Below are 17,267 nucleotides of genomic sequence, written 5' to 3'. Positions count from 1 at the left end.
ATATATTTCATATACTTAGCAATAAATAACTTTTATAGTCAAACCGGAAGTAACTGGGTATATTTTTCCTCCTCTACTTCTCCTTCCCCACTTGCTCTGCAGCAACACTTCTTTTACCTAAGCTAAAGATCCCTGAGAAACCCAAAAATACTGTGGGGTCCGCTTATCAAGGGGCTAAAGATTGAGACGTGCTGAGTTTGAAACACATAAGGGGATCAGCTTGTACAGGCTGATTGACCCAGTTTGACTCAGACGTGCCCTAATGAACTGAATGCTGGCCCATGAGGGTGTCAGCTGGACACCCAGCCAGATTCAGAGGGATTCTGTTCACCTGTGTGCTTGTGTCTGACTGCAGTTTATTGTTGCTCTGATGAACTGATTCCTGGCAAATTAGGGTGTCAGCCTGACCATGCTGATCAACCCGGCCGGGTCACACGTGGAGAGAGAGAGAGGGAGAGAGGGAGAGAGGGAGAGAGACTGATTTGGTGACTGGAGGAACCCAGCCCCATTGAAACTGAGTCTTGCAAGATAGCTCCATTGGGGGTGACGACTTGCAGAAGGGAGAGATACAGCTCCATATAAAAACACAAGTAACACAAGCAGCACATTGACAGAATTACCAAGACCCTGAAACGTACCCCTAATAAATGAGCACACCTCAAAGTAATGAGCAAATCTGGTAACACCCTGGTAGGAGGTATGGCAAAATATGACTCAGTAAGACCTAAACCGGCTTCCCCCATATTTCTTCCCCAAATCCCTAAAGATTGCAGTGGCTCTCCTTCTTGATGACACCTATGCCCTCCTGCTTCCCTCTGAGAAGTAGAACCAGCCAAGGGAGGTGAGTCCATCTGAGAAACTGGGAGTCTGTGTTTAGGAGTAGAGGGGAGAGGGTTTTTAGGAAACATTCCCATACTGATGGAGTCATGAACAATGTCTATTTACTTTTCATTCATGTCCACACTGTCTCAGCTTTGCAAGGCATTAAAATACATCTTCAGAACACTTCTGTGTAGCAGTAAAGCTTTAGACTTGCTTGAACGAGAGAAAGTCGAGGCACAAGTTGAATAAATGATTTGACTACATTTGTACAGGAAGTCCACAGAAGAGGCAGTATTTTAACTGATGTTTTCACTATTCCTCCTTTCATCCTAGAGTGAGAAGGGATGTTTTCTTCAGATGTTGAAGGGAACTGAAGCAACTTTTGATTAAAATCTACAATTGCCAACAGAAAGGTTAGAGATAAAAGCCAAAGTCTAGAATCTAAATTTTAAAGCGACTGGTAATGCTGGATACCTTGATTTTAAGGTGACCAATTTGACATGTGACATCTTATGAGCTCTATTTGCAGTGCCTTGGTACTCAGTGCTTTCTGAAAAAAATCAAGCTCTTTAAGAGGTCTGAAATTGGTCACCTAAAAAAAAAATCAATAGAAGTTCTTGAAAATGTAGGTCAAGGACTCTATGGGCTAGAAGAAAAACTACTATAGCCTATTACAGCAATACACACTGTGATGAAACCTTATTATGAAATCACACTCAGCAGGCTGCATGAGAAGTGATGTTTTTTTCCATGTGGAATTATATACTAATTTAGAAAAAAATGTCCAGAGATAGGTTTGCTTTTCTTTTGGTAGTGTATTTGGAACAGAATAATATATTCCAAAGTGATCATTGTCAGTAATATCTTCCTGCTACATCCAGCATAATGAATGCCACAACATAGGTTTGACACACGATCCGCTAATCTAAAACAAGGTCACAGAGCAGCAGAGAGTTCAGAGAGCTCTGCTTTACCCAGACACTACAAAAGCACACATGCCACGTGGTGCTGATGCTTTATACCAGAATGAGGTTAAAGAGCAGCAGGGGAAAGAAGAACTGTAACACTTAAACCTGAAATCCTATTGAAAACTGTAAGCGAGTAGAATTATTAACCGAATAAAATTCACTTGGGATAAAAGTATACTCAAAGCTGGCAAGTGAGAACGCTCTAAATTAGATGTCACAGTAACATTTTACAACAAAAACACTATCACTTTAGCCACGCATTGAGGAAAGAGCACGTTCCTAGAAGGCTCCTCAATTTGGATACTGGAAATACAGACCACACGTCTTGGAGTAACACTCTTCATATTATCTACACTGTGTTATAGTCATAGAAATAAATACCACGCCTACAGAAAATAACAGACAACTGCAGTTTTCAGAGCTGTTTGTCCACCTACTTATATAAGTGAGTTTAAAACAAATCTCAGACCAACACTTAGGCATCTTTTCATCTATTTGTATTAATCCAAATTGTCAAATGTGGAACTAGAGGCTGATTTAAGCATCCAATTTTGACTACATACTAATCTCACTAACACGTATCTATTATTATTATTATTGATGAGAAAAGAAAAAAAAAGTTACAGTACTTAGTTAATGTGCGGGCCGGGAGCAGTCCGAGGCCCTCGGGGGCCTGCGCGCGGTGGGCTGTGCCCAGCAGCCCGGACACGCCGGGTTGGGGAATGCAGGCCGGCGGGCTAGAATTAGGCACGGACGCTTAGCGGTTGATTAAAGATGATTTTACTTACACCGTAGATGGTCGCGGTGCAGGCAGGAAAACTTGCTTGAGTTGCAGTTACAAAACAAAACAAAACAAAACAAAAACTCGAACCTGCAGGGCACGAGAGTACATCGCAGGGGGTTTTCGGCGACGGGAAGATGCAAAACACGAGAGTATGTCGCAATGGGTTTTCGGCGACGGGAAGATAAACCTGCAGGACTCGAACCCGGGTAGAGCTCTGGATACACTCACACGAAGTTTGCTAGGCTCCATGGAACTTGCGCGCAGGGAAGGGGTTCGTCGAGGGATCGTTCGGCAACGGGGAGCGGCCAGAGGTTGATCAGACCCCTATAGCCTGCGCTGGGTTCGATAGGCTCCGCAGCGCTTAGAGATCTTCACAAGATGTGAAGTTCTTCTCCTCCAGATGGTTGTGGAGTCCTCCCTTGCGGGGATCTCCTCAGAGTTCTCCAACTTGGGCGGAAACCACTCAAGCCTCTTATACGACTAGCAAGCCAATCACTAGCTGCCACGTGGGAATAATTTAGAACTGGCCAATAGTGGGACACAAATTTGCGTACGAATGGCGGGAACTCCTTTGCACCGTGCATTTCTCTTTGCAACTAAGAAATGCACCCTGCAAAGAAAGCTCCTAGTGGCAGGAAATAATTTAGCAGTGCCAAAGCGCACACAAACAAAATCACACCCTTGGGTTGTGACAGTTAAAACTAAATAAAACCTTTTCATATCTTGATAGGTTTAATCCATCTGCAATATTACATCCCAAAATGTATTAGTTAAATGTCAATCATATGATACTGACTGAAAGGCAGTTTAAGACTGAGTAACACTGAGAGAGTTCCAAAAAAGTATTTTTAATAAGTGAGAAATAGGTCTTGAAATGCATTTTGAAAGTATGAAAAATCCCCAAGCCAGCACATTACTATTTCTTTCACCCAAACTGAAAAAAGAAAGACAAATCTCATCCATATCACTGCTTTCTACTGCAACGCATAGTTAACTATTCAGTAGTAATAATGACAACTGTCTCTCATATTTAATTTAACAAAGCTTAAGCAACAGTGACATTCGTAAATGTATCTTTTCACTTTGCTCAGTGGCTTGCAATTTATATAGCAACTTCAAATGTGTATCACACCTCATATCCCAATAAACAAGATAAATCCTGAGGACCTTACAATACAAATCAAACAGTCTCTCCCTGTTATTACAGTGTCAGGAAAGATGGAAAATTGCCTGCATGGAATCGCGGTAACATGCTGCTGGGCTGCTGAGGTTTAAATTGAGAGGAAGAGAGATGGCCCTAAATTTGGCCCTTTCTTCTACAACCCTTCCCTTGAAATCCAAAAACCCTTTTCCCTGTTCACAGGGCTGTCCCATATGCACCTGACTTACAGAGCAATTCATGAATGCCATTGACACAGTTACTGAGAGATTTCTGAACAGTTTTATGCATTAAGTGTAAAATTAATATAAAACAAACCTGACAGACCTGTGAGGATACTTGTAGCCAATTCAAAACCATTACCCTCTGATACAACTGATTTGAATACTTACTCCATTTTCCTTTATAAATGAAACCTTTAGTCTTTGCACATAGATACAGTGTTGCTGCCCAAGTAACGGTAAGCTTTTGGGGGAGGAATGCTAAAGATCATTTCTCCTTGCCTGACTTCCTGTCCAAATGTAAACAGCCACAGGGTAGCAAAGGACTGTCTACCAAAATATAAAGATCTTCTTTCAGCAAACAAACTGCCTCCTTGCCAAATATATCAAACTAGTTTTGTTCTCCTTTACTAGCTACTTAGTATTTCATAGATTCTAACAAAGGAGAAACCATAGGTGAAGTCAAACTGTAGACTGATCAGCAGGGATCTTGGTTTTCTATTTCCCATGGAAAAACAGAAAAAAACATGAATTTTTCCCTTTTGCCTGAGAAAAACGTGGCTTTTACATTGTAACAAAGAAACACATGGATTTTGCTCTTTTGCAAAGAGCTCTCTGCAGGCTGGCAGAATTCCAGCCTGCAAAGGAGCAGGAAGAGAGGCATCAAGTAGGGGGCACCATGTGCATGTATATGTAGATGCCTGTCAAGCAGCCTGGAGAGCAGCTCCCACAGGTGAGTCTAGTGGTGGTGACCAAGGCCCCTATAGGGAGGAAATGAGGGAGGAAGGGACGGAGCGAGGGAGGGAGTTGGGCTGGGGCTGGAGCTGCTACCCAGCAGGGCAGTGCATGGAGTTTGGGGCCTGGGTTCACAATGTGTGGCTGCAGGGCCCCGGCAGGGAGCAGGACAGGGCTGTGGGTAGCTTGTTTGGGGGGAAGTGGGGGTGAGGCCAGCTCCCCACTGCTGTGTGCACTCCTGAGGGGCAGGAGGGACCTATACTCCCCAGATCTGTGCATGGGGCAGGTGCAGGTGCAGGCTGGCTGCTGTGGGCTCAGGCTCGCTGCACTGCTGCACTCCCCAGGGCCTCTGCAGCCCTGCACGGGACCCGACACAGCAGAGCAGAGCAGGGCAACAGGGTGGGGAGCCCAAGCCCACAGTGGGCAGCCTTCACCTGCACCCACTGCCACCCCATGAACAGATCTGGGGGGCATGGGTCCGCCCCTGCACTCCTGGGAGTGTGCGTGATGGTGGGAAGCCAGACCCACCCCCCACCTAAGCCCACAGCCTGCACTGCCCCCATCCCAGCTCCACTCCAGCTGTGCCACCTGCATGGGGGGGGAGGGGGAAGCCAAGCTCCATGCTCAGGTCACAGCAGCTGCTGCCTCCCACAGGTGGCAGCTGGACCTTGGGTGCTATTATGTGGGGCAGGGAGTTGCAGACCTGGGTCTCTGGCCCTGTAGCCCTGGCAGCTGGGGGCTTCCTCTGGCAGCACTGGTGGGGGGGGCAGAGGGCTGTGGATGTGGGGCGAGAGGCACCAGCAGGACCAGAGGTGGGGGGTGCTGTGGGAGGGAGTGAGGGGCCTGGACCTGGGTCCTGGTGTGCTAAGGGGGCAGGAGGAGTTAATTTTCCATGATAAAAAACCCCAAAATCAAATACCAAAGTTTATAGGTACTTAAAATTAATTTTACTATAGTGATAGATGCACTAGTTTCCAAATTGCTTTAAAATTGTAAATATATCAATAAAATATTGTGTTCAGTTGATACCTATATATAGTGACATTTCATTTTAAATAGAGGATGTACGGGTTTTTGATCAGAGAATTTGTCATTTTTTATCAGGGAAAACCAGTATCTCTGTTGATCAAACAGATAGGAAAGACTTTATCAACTATAAAAGTTGTGTAACAGTATTAAATCATCAACATAGGTAGCACTCAGTCCATATTTCTCCAATTTAAACTTTAATAAATTTAAACTTCAATGTAAACATACAGATCCAGGTCATCTTTACGATATGTCTCTCACTAAATTTGTCTATCATAAACTATGGTCTGAAAAGAGAACTACTATTCTATCCAATGCCAGCAGCCAAGGGCATTATTATTCATCATAGAGCAACTGGTAAATCAAATGTGGGCAGGGTCACTTTACTTAACAAAAACTAAGATCTGAAATCTTTTTATTAGTCTGCATTTCACTGTACAAACTATGTTAACTTGATTCTGCTAGTACACTAACTGCCTGATCCAAATGTTCACTGAAGTTAGCAGGAGCCTTTCCATCAATGAGAAACATGAATTCCTAAATACAAATCCCTCAGACAATAACCAAGTTCACACAGTAAAGCAACAACCATCGTGAATAAATGAGGTCGCTTTTGGTCAGTTTTTTTAGACTACCAACTTAGAATTAATTCAAATGAATACCAGACTTTTGAAGAAGTACTTTTCACTAAAAATACAGCTGGTCTAGAATGCTAAATGTGCCAACTCTCTCTTGACCAAATTTGACTAATTATTATTAAGGTCTACTGCAATTTAAAGACGATTCATCCACTGTATTGCCAAATCAAATTGATGATGGTCAAATTATTTGACAATGCATGATTTTATATGAGATTTGCACCTTGTACTTTAGCAGCTCTGTTAACTAAATTATGCTAATAGTACTAGCACCTTTAGGCATTTACGAGTCAAAAAAGGTAGGTAGCTATCATAAATTCCTGCAATTCCTCCAGATCTAAAACGTGGTTATGACTTGACAAATTTTCAGAGACCGACAGACTATAGTTTGATAACTCTGGCTTGCATTTATAAAATATGCTTTTTCCTCACTAGCAACAAAGGGCAAAGCTTATCTATATGCTCCATGTTATCTCTGTACTGATCCTGTTACAAGCAGATTGATCAGCAAGCTGCCAACACTCCTTATCATCATTAAATGCACTCCAGGGACTTATGCGCAAAAAAATTCAAAATTATGCACAGAGTCCTGAGGGCTGCATGTGGCGGCACAGAACCAGCTTGGCCTGGCCCACTGGCACATGCCTTTGGACCAGACTGGCTGGCTCTGTGCCAGCATATGCAGCTTGTAGCACTGTAGGTAGGAGTAGCACACCATCGGGCAGAGCGGGCTCCATGTGGAGCTTCCAGCACTCCAGCAGAAAGCTGCACATGGAGGCACAGAGCCCGCCCGGCCTGATGGCACAGAGACTGGAAGCCAAGGGGAAATGTGCGCCATCATGCCAGGCAGACTCCAAGCTTCCATGTGCAACTTCCTGCTGGAGTCGGCCTGGGCCGGTCCAATGTCACATATCTCCTGCCTGAAGTGCCACAAACCCCATGCGCTGGCATAGAGCCAGCCTAATCTGGACTGGAGGCACGTGCCAGCCAGCTGGCCAGGCTGGCTCCATGCCACCATGTTTAGCCCCTGGGACTCTGCCAAAGCTGTGCGCCACCAAGGGGGTCTGCCTGCTGCTGCCGGTGGCAAGGGCTGTGCACCATGGGGGGAGGGGGGAGGAGGAGGGGGCAAGCCCCACAGAGCTGGAGACACAGAGCCTGCCCAGGTTAAATTATGCAAAACTATGCAATTGTGTGTGGTCATATGTTTTACATGCAAAATTGCGCAGGCTCATAATTTTGTCATTCCCTGAGGTGCAATTAAAAGTGTACAGAAGGACTATGCTGCTTAAAAGCCCAACGCTTGCTGGTCTCTATCTGTTTTCTGTATGTTTATAACCAAAGGTGGGAAAGAGAATAAAAAGTGCTGTCACCTCACTCATACGTAAACTTAGATCATCACATAGTTCAAACAAGGTGACTATATTCCCACATGTCAAATCATGTTTGTTAGTATTTATTAGATATATTCAAAAAAATAACCTTCTTTCCTCCAAGCTTTATATATTAGAGCAGTCTGAGCTCCTCATATGCTGTAGAAACATGTCAACTTTTGTTGGCAGCTGCTATTCTGAGTCTCACTGATCGCATTTCCACTGATCACAGAAACAACACACAGACAAGGCTAAATTCTAATCTATACTCCCTCTTCAACAATTCTCTGACCTTCAAATCCAAGACAGGCCACTCCTGTTTCCACTGAGAACACCAGTAAACCAGGGTTGATTCTACAGGGCTGTTCAGAGATCATAGTGACATTAACCAAAAATACCCAAGGTAGGCAACATCTTTTCCTATTCTGTAATGATCTCATTTAAAAATATTTTGTAGCAATGCATAATTACAGAGGGGGGAATTCAATAACGGCTCTGTTAGGGTTAGGGTTCAGAGCTCTTCAGGAATTCTAGATCCTCCAAAATTCCCATTTTCTGCCTTTTCTCTGTTTCTGCCTTCGAAGGTACAAGCACTTAGAATGATGCTTCCTTTAGGGTGCATCACACCTACTCTGCTGCTGGCTAGTCTAAGTCAATCCTGCTGCCTGAGTAGCAGCCCCTGATAAGCACCCCTTGTTTCAGGGGCACCTGGCTAAACCCCTAGGGACAGAAGTAGGGCTGGAAGTCATGTCCAGCAGAGATCCCTTGACCTCTTACTATGCATTTTCTACTTCAGGAACAGCTTTGTGTTCTGAAAAAGTATTTTATCTAACCAAGGGCATAGAGTAGGTTGTTTAGGCTGGGGGAGATCGCTTGTTGCTTAGTTGTTTATAGTTGCTGGCCTCGCTAGAGGAAAAGCTGTATCAACAAAGTTCCGGAGCTGGAAGGGGGGTTACTTGGGGGGGAGCTGGAAGGGGGGTTACTTGCTGGGCTTGCTACACATTTCATCACATCAGCAAGTTTAACCTGTTACGTAGCTATATAAGGCAGACGCCCACTGGGGTGGGGGTGCTTGCTTTGCGAACGATTGCCAAGCACCACTTTCTGCGCAGGAAATAAAGGTTAAGTTGGATCCTTCACCCCTGTGTGTTTATTGGCACAAGCGCACCGGGCACGAACTCACTGTCCTTTGGGGACAACACCCCCATGTTTATGCCAGTTTAAGGTCTCAGGCACTGAGCTGACAATCTGAACTCTAATGAACCACAGCTAGGCCACCAAGAAAACCCTTTGCAAAAAGCAGTTTTCAGTCACATCGATCACACTGAAACTGTAGCTGTCTCAGTGAAATAAGCTGTTTGATTTGATCTTTTCCAAGGGAGCTGGCTCTTGGCTAAAAGGAACTGCTAGAGAAATTGGAGGAGGATCAATCACACTGCCTGCAGAATAGCTTCCCAGGTCTTGGGTCTCAGAGAATGAAAAAAAACCCAAGATATTAATCACAGGCACAGATTTAGAGTGACTGTAGGATGCCTATCATGGTTTTGTATGGCAGAAGGATGACAGCCAAGTGCCAGACAAGCAAAGTAACAAGGCCTCTGACGGGCACTGAAAAACTGCAATGCAGGGAAGCAACGTAGAAAACAATATCTGTTCAAATGCCATGAACTCTCACCTCTTCCCTCCTACTGGGAGCAATTCAATTCTGCCTTAAATACTAGAAGACTTATAGTCTCCTTTGGCAGGCATTGTAGAGCACACTAAAATGGAGAGGCATTCTGCAACAGTTGGGTCAAAAATTCCAAACCAGAAACATGATGCAAGTTTTGAACAAGGAGGGCAATTAAGCATTCAGGCACATTGCCAAGCGATTAAGTAAATTCTCCACCAACTGAAGATAGATTACAAAATGCCAGCATTACAGAAGAGCAAGAAATAAAAGAAGTAGCAAGCACAGCAGCCACTTTTGCCACCACCAGGCCATCAGGAATCCATCCTTTGGGCATAAAAGTACTTAAAGCAACATGCCACTGCAGAAATTTCATAATTTCTAAAACAAATCACTCTACACATTTCAATAGGACACACTAACCATTGTGCTGAGCATTGAACTTTGGATTTTTTAGAAATATTACTGTGTATCCCTTCTCCCTGAGCAAGATGGAAATAGTACTGGTGGGCAGGGGAAAACCATGTGAGGAGCTTATGGTTTTCCATGTGGCTGCATTTCTGGAATCAAGTGAATGTCTGTTCCTTCGCTTATCACTTCAATGTAAACATCTCGGAGCAACCTACAAAGAGTGAATCAATTCAACCTCAGGCCTTTTTTTACTGTCCATATTCTCCCCCCCTCAAACAAAACACTTCCCTGAACACCCGCTTCTCTCCCTGGAGTGGATGAAAACACCACCATATAAAACAGGTTAGTGTTGTTTTTAATGTACTACTGAGAAGGGCTCAGATCAACAAGGTATAAGGACCAGTACAAGACTGTAACAGCAGTTATATATTAATTTGCATTCCATAGGATGGTTAAAAACCCTACAATGGGGCAAAGCCTGCTTAGTTGCTTCTTGACCCTCAACCAAACACTGAGTTGACTGGCTCCCTCCCCAGCCTCTAGTAACCACCCCCTTCTCCACTCAGAGACTAGATGTGGGAGAAGCAGCAGATATACCATATGTTTACCGATACATTGCCCACTTCTGTCTTCCTGATATCAAACCTGCCAGTCTCCATTCTACCACCAGATTTCTTCAGTAACAATAACCTTATTATAGTGAACCATTTTCCCTGTTTAAATTGCCTCACTGTCTCCTTTTTATGTAAATGAACTTACCAATGGGGGGGAGGCAGGGAGGAGTTGTTCCATCTTAACTGCCTACAGTGCCAACTTTTTTTTTGTATTCCTTTCTTCACCTGGCCTACCTTCATAAAAATCTCTGCCCATACTCCCACCACAACAATAAAAACAAAATTAAAAAAAAAACCCTCAACCAATAAGTTGTACACCAGCCAAACAACTTCAATCCTCCCTTTCCTCCTATCCTTGTACCCTCTTCTCCCTCTTAGTATTCTTTCTTGACAAGGTGGTTTTCAAAACTTCCTTACATCAAAGAACCCTTTTACATACAAGATACAACTAACGGCATTAGTGGTACACTCTAAAAGCATGAATGGGTCTTCAGGTATTGTTCAGACCAGTGCCAGTCCTCATGAACTGGTGGTCATAGAGTCGAGTACAAGAAACCAACAAACCTGTTTAAACTCAGAAGAGGGGTTTCCTTTATGTAGAGACAACAATGCATGCTCCTCTCCTTTGATAGTGAAGAGAAACTTCCTTTGGGCAGCGCTAAAGTATATAATCTCCCTTGCTCCTGGAATCTGCATCAAATCTTGGTAGATGCTCTGACACTGATGCTTGTCCCATTTTCTCCTTAGTAGATGTCAGTACTGATGGCTACATCACCAGAACCCATGTTGATACCATGAGCATCTTTTGACCTGCAGGTTACTTCATTTCCCCAGCACTTCGTGCCATGTATGGTCTACTGACTTTCTCTCTGGAGACTTTAGGCTGTCTGTCCTTATTAGACAAAACCAAGCTCTGCTTACAGTCTCAACTTCTGTGTCCAGATATGCCCTCTGTATGTCAACCTTTAAACACAGGAAGTATAAGTGTTGGTTTTGATAACATGTTTTAGGGATCAGCTTTGGCACTGAAGGACACCTGTAACAGTGCTAGGAAATCTTTTAGTGCCATCTCCTTTGCACAAGCTTTTGCTGTCACTTGAATGACAGGCAAACTGTTGCATGCAACTTTGGCTTGTCTACTATCAGGATGCTGGAATTTGTCTGTTCAGGGACTGATCAGACTTTCATAGATTTTTCAAAATAAAGCTTCAGCCCTACGGCTCATCAGTTGTTATCCTAGTTGAGACTAACTAATATACCAAGTATCTACTCAGTATATGCAACTCTTCAAAACAGAAGAAACAGCTAATATACTCATTTTTAAAAGATATTTACCCTGTGCTGAATGGACAAGGCTTGCAACCTGTACACTAGAGTGCTTATCACTTGTTTCCCCTTCTACTAGGTGCTGACAATAGCAATAAGAAGTAGGTTAAAAATGTAGGGGTTCTTTGTAAAAGTTAGAAAATGAAATAAATTTGATTAAATGGCCATAAGCTAGCAGAGAGCAGAGTTAGACTGGACATTAGGAAGAACTTATTCACAGTTAGAGTGGCCAAGGTCTGGAACGGGCTCCCAAGGGAGGTGGTGCTCTCCCCTACCCTGGGGGTCTTCAAGAGGAGGTTAGATAGGCATCTGGCTGGGGTCATCTGAACCCAGCCCTCTTTCCTGCCTATGCAGGGGGTCAGACTCGATGATCTATTGAGGTCCCTTCTGACCCTAACATCTATGAATCTATAAAGCAGGAGGGAACACAATTAATTTGGGGGAAAAACAGCAGCAGCAAATCAACAGCATGCAAACAACATGAAAGATGCTCAGTCAACAGCTTCCTAAGCAGTTAGTCTTTTGCCTTAGTTTCTCTACTTGATTATGTGACCACACAGTGGACATGCATCTGTCTGACACCACACTTTTACCTTCAGTCCACTGAAGTCTTATCATGGTTTATTGTCAGAGATTACTCACATCCCAGCAGCAGGTTTATCTTTGCACAGAGGAGGAAAAGTGATGCCTCACTTCTATGTAAAGAGCCTATCCTGGCATTTTAGAATTGTTCCTATGGTATTATCTCCAGCCATGAACCTGTCTTGTCATGCATCTCAGTTCAGTCAGTCTAGAAGAATTTAAGCACATTACCATAACCTACCTAATCCATCACATACCTGAATCTTGGATTGGTATGCTCAACCATCTCTGGATTCACCGATAACTCCTCTATATGAGGACAGTCTTCCAGTATATCAAGGGACTGCCAACAATAACTCTCAGATTGCTGGCTATGGTGCACCCTGCTGCTATGTCCCCATTTCTCAGTACCACATAACCTTCATCTATAATGCTGAGCTGAACTCATACACATAGCACAATGATTAAGAACTGAGATACTGATGACTTCACTGAGCAGGAGGAACCTGACCACTGTTGCCTCGTCTGGACTGTGTCTCATAACAACAGCTCTCTTCAGTTACGCCTAAGATCTGGCAGGTGTATAGGATGCAATGAGTGTAGGATAAGAAAGAGACTCTTAACAGAGTCTACTCAGGTTTATTGTTAAACTGTCCCAGCACATCATGAATAAGGTCCTGATTAGAGTTATTTTTTCATTCATGGCACACTAAGTACAAATTACATCCCTTGTTTCATGCCCCGAGGACAAACATTTCACTGCCCTTGCATCCAAAACATAAATGAAGCTAAACCAGCACAAAGTCTGCGATATAAGGGGTGTTGTTCACGCAAAAGATATCTGCTCATTCATCTTCTTCTAGTACTTTCAGTTCATCGATAGATGGCAACAGAAAGTTTCATGTATGATCCCCAGGGCACAGGGGCTGGACATCAATGCACTGTGCAGATAGGTAGTTATGTTCAGTTAACAGAAGTTAGTGGGGAAAAATTAGAAGTTCTGAAGGATGTTATACAATCTGAAGAATATTTACCAAAACCAACTGCGAGGTCAGATAGCTACTAGCTGGGCTCTGTCTTGTTACCATTGGCTATAAGAGGGAACTGGGAAAGATGGCAGCTGCCAGCCTTTATAACATTGTGATGGAGAATGAGACAGCACAAGGCATGCAGGCAACCTCTATACACCCTGGTACTCAAAAGAGTCCTCTCCCATGAGCAAAGACACATTCAGACAGTAGGATCCATACTCACATACTCAAAGGAGAGGGGAGTGTGTATGTGTGTGTACACATACATACATACATATATGTATGTACATGTGTCTATGTATGTGTATGTATAATATATACACACACACACACACACACACACACACACACACACACACATGTATACGTATATTTATATACACACGTATATATGTATATACACGTACATGTGTGTATATTATATCTATACGTATATGTATGTATGTACACACACACACACACACACACACACACACACACACACACACTAAAAACACACTATATATGTACTATTATAAAAGAATTATCTTGCAGCAAAAAGCAGTTCAAATGCTTAAAAACAATTCAATATATAGTTAACTGGGGAGACAAATTCATGCTTTCGTGGACTCTTGCATAAGATCTTACTCCAAAACATCCATAGCTTTTAGTGCACAGAAAAACGTTAGGATTAATTTTCTTGCATGGCACTTGACAGTGTAATCTGGCTCTGAAATATAGCCTCTAAATGATAAAACAAGCAATTAATAATACTTTTAACTTGTTATCTAACGATGTTAAAAGCAAACCATGTCCCAGATCAATTTAGAAGGCTCTTCTTCAAATTAATCCTTATTATGTGTATACTTAAATACAAGAGACAACATATCTAAAGGGAGTCAAGTTAACAGAATTACCCCATAATTTGTTTCTTTGTTAAACATAGTATGTGCTCTGGTTGCTGTTCAAGTATTTGGACAATGGGCTCTTTTAACACTTTTCATCTCATCTCTGCACTAATCAAGTTGTTTTGTTTATTTAGTTCTCTCTTGGATCCTATGTTTCTACCTTCCTGAAAGTTGTTTATTTTTATCTTTAATTTTGGTTGTTTTCTTTCATTATTAGGCCCAAAACAAGTTAGTTTCCCTCAGTCAAATCCCAAACCATGTCATTCACTCTTAAAAAGAAGCCAGGATTTCATCTTCTGCCTCAGCTCTTAGCCTTATGTCCTAACAACTGGTAAGGTCCGAGCCTCTAAGGTTTGCTTGTATCTCGTTTGCTTTTTTAACTCGTATTTAACATTTACTCCTCATTTAAGATTCTTGTTACATAAAAAATCATCAAGGTAGAATTGTAACTTGAGAAAACTAGGGGAAATGAATAGTAATGGCTGTATTCATAAACTAAATAAAAAGATACTTTATTATAAAAATAGAAATGAAATAAAGTAACTGAGAAATATGAAACAAATTGTCTAGTTTGATAGAATGCTGTAATTTCAGGTGAGAATTTTCTTTAGGCACGCTATCAAGTAGGGCTATATACTCTACCTAGGGGATTTAAGAGGACCAAGAAGTTGGCAAGCTTCCTAATGTGTTGTATTAAGAAGCACTGAAAGTTTGATGTCAGAATGGTACAAGAGCTGTGTCTCATTTTAGATGGAGGGGCATGGCAGTAGGACTTGCTGTATTATTCACACAGCAATTCTGCTGACTGACCCATGAGAAACATGAAGAAGGGATCGGACTCCTGTTCATATATTCCCCATTTTACAAAACAGCCTGATGATATAGGCATGAGGAAGAGTAAAAAGATACTGTCTTTAAGAACAATTTTCATAACAGTCTGTTCTGCAAAATATTCAGTGCAAGAACTTTTGCCTCAGCTTGCAATGAAAACAAATGTCAAAATATTTTAATTTCCCAGGGAACCAAAATGGCAATTTTCCACCAGCTTTAAGATGACACTTGTGCCAACCTAATAAAGATTTTGTTTGAAAGTCTCAAATTTTCATCTGCCCCATTTTATTAAAATTCCCTGCAAAAATGTAAGGCTCCCTACAATTTACTATCAGTACCCACTTAGTTAATTATGGTAAGCGAATAAGAGATCAGTTTATGGCTTAATGTAAAAATCAGTATTTTAGGTCATCCAAATACCTTCCTTTAATGAGGAGCTCATTTATCAGATATAAAGATCAAGCAGAAAAAGAAGCCTGTTAACCACAATAAAAATAATCTGAAGCATGGGTGGGCACAGAGATTATTTTAAAATGGATGAAATTTGAAACAAAAACAATGATACATAAAGAATAGGGGAGCCATTTAAGTGTTAACAAATAAGAACAAATTGCCTTCGCTACATAAAAGTTTGCAAACCCATATATAAAGGCATCTTTTACCAAGATCCATGAAAAATAATTTTTTTCAGGCTACTTTAACTTGTTCACATGGGAGAATCATATGATTGGAAGGAATTCACAGGGTCTAGTATAGGGCAGGCAAACTCAGGGTACACATACTACAAATGGTACAGGTTGTCTGTGTGTGTGCGATGTGTGGCAGATCAGGGAAGAAGCAGGGAAACACAATGGCAAATAGGGCCGGGAGCAGAAAGCAGAGGAAGAGACTGGGTAGGGAGCACAGAGCTGGGAGCAGGATGCAGAAAGCAGACCAACATACCGGGCAAGTGAAGGAGATTGGAGTGACACTTGGGGAGAATTCAGGGCTTACCTTTTAGTACACTTGCCACAAAGTTGCTCCCCCAGCTCGTCTCATCCAATCCCCAGCATTGTAGGATACACTAATCCTAAAACTATGACAAATGCTATCTGGCCTCTTCCTGAAAACCTCCAATAACCCCACAGCTTCCCTAGGCAGCTTGTCCCACTGTTCTGTTCCTCCTAGTTAGGATTTTTTTTCCTGAGATTTTATTTATCTCTTCTTTGGAGCAATTTAAACCCACTCACATCCTGCCTTCTGAGCAATGAAGAACAACGCTTCTCTTCCTTTTTTGTATCCTTCAAATATTTGAAAATTGCTACCTCAATCTCTTTTTCTCCATTCTAAAAATAACTAGCTTTTTCAATGTTTCCTGTCACAGCTAGTATTCTAACCCTTTTAGCATCCTTGTCATTTGTCTTTGGATCCTCTTCAGTGTTTCCTATCTCCTTCATAAAATATCATGTCCAGAACTGTACACAATAACCCAGTTGAGGCCTACCCAGTGCCATGCAGAGTGGTGCTACCACCTATTACATACAATCATTTTGTAAATGCTGTCCCAAAATTATCATTTTGCTTATAGGTATCTGGGCTTTCCAATAAATATTACACCTCTTGAGACTGCTTTTATGTACAACAGAACAAAGCAACCAGAGCAGGCACAGTGCCTCTGTTTTGTACTTTCAGGTGCACTGTTTATGCTTAATAAACTGACAGTAAGAATTGGGCTCCTGATCTGTTCATGCCTCTAGGATGCTGCAAGGAAGTACAATTATAAAAGGTTAACACTGTTTAAATATTTATAATTGATGAATGAACAAATTCTTATTAGTACTCCACTGATTACTCCCTTACTGATAGTGATTACACCATGGAGAGATACGTTCAGACCTCCGTTCCATATGCAAATAACCAAACTACACAATTGCTCAAAGCAGTAACACATGCAGCTCAATAGGGTCAAATCAGGACTACAAGGTTGCTACACACATCAATGATTGCTGCAGTCAGTCAAAGCATGTGTTTGCAGAGGCTAGACTGTTTAAGGAATGCTTAAAAAAAACAAAACACCCAACAGACTATGTAGCGGTTTGTATCCAAGTCAAATCATTTTGACAGATTTTGGAGAGATGTTTTATCAAGCGGCAAGTTAGCTTATAACGTGATTTACCACTCTGAAGCATCAGCTGAAGATTCAAAGACATA

At 42.2% G+C, this 17,267-nt stretch overlaps 1 protein-coding gene across 1 annotated transcript in view; it reads right to left on the bottom strand.

Annotated features, from left to right (window-relative positions):
* The window catches only part of JAKMIP1 (janus kinase and microtubule interacting protein 1), a 221,141-nt gene that overhangs the window by 118,356 nt on the left and 85,518 nt on the right, over positions 1–17,267 (bottom strand). The window lies entirely within an intron of this gene.

Source organism: Alligator sinensis, unplaced genomic scaffold (genome assembly GCF_000455745.1).
Source record: "Alligator sinensis unplaced genomic scaffold, ASM45574v1 scaffold421_1, whole genome shotgun sequence".
Taxonomy (NCBI): Eukaryota; Metazoa; Chordata; order Crocodylia; family Alligatoridae; genus Alligator; species Alligator sinensis.
This window is presented reverse-complemented; position numbering and strand designations above follow the sequence as displayed.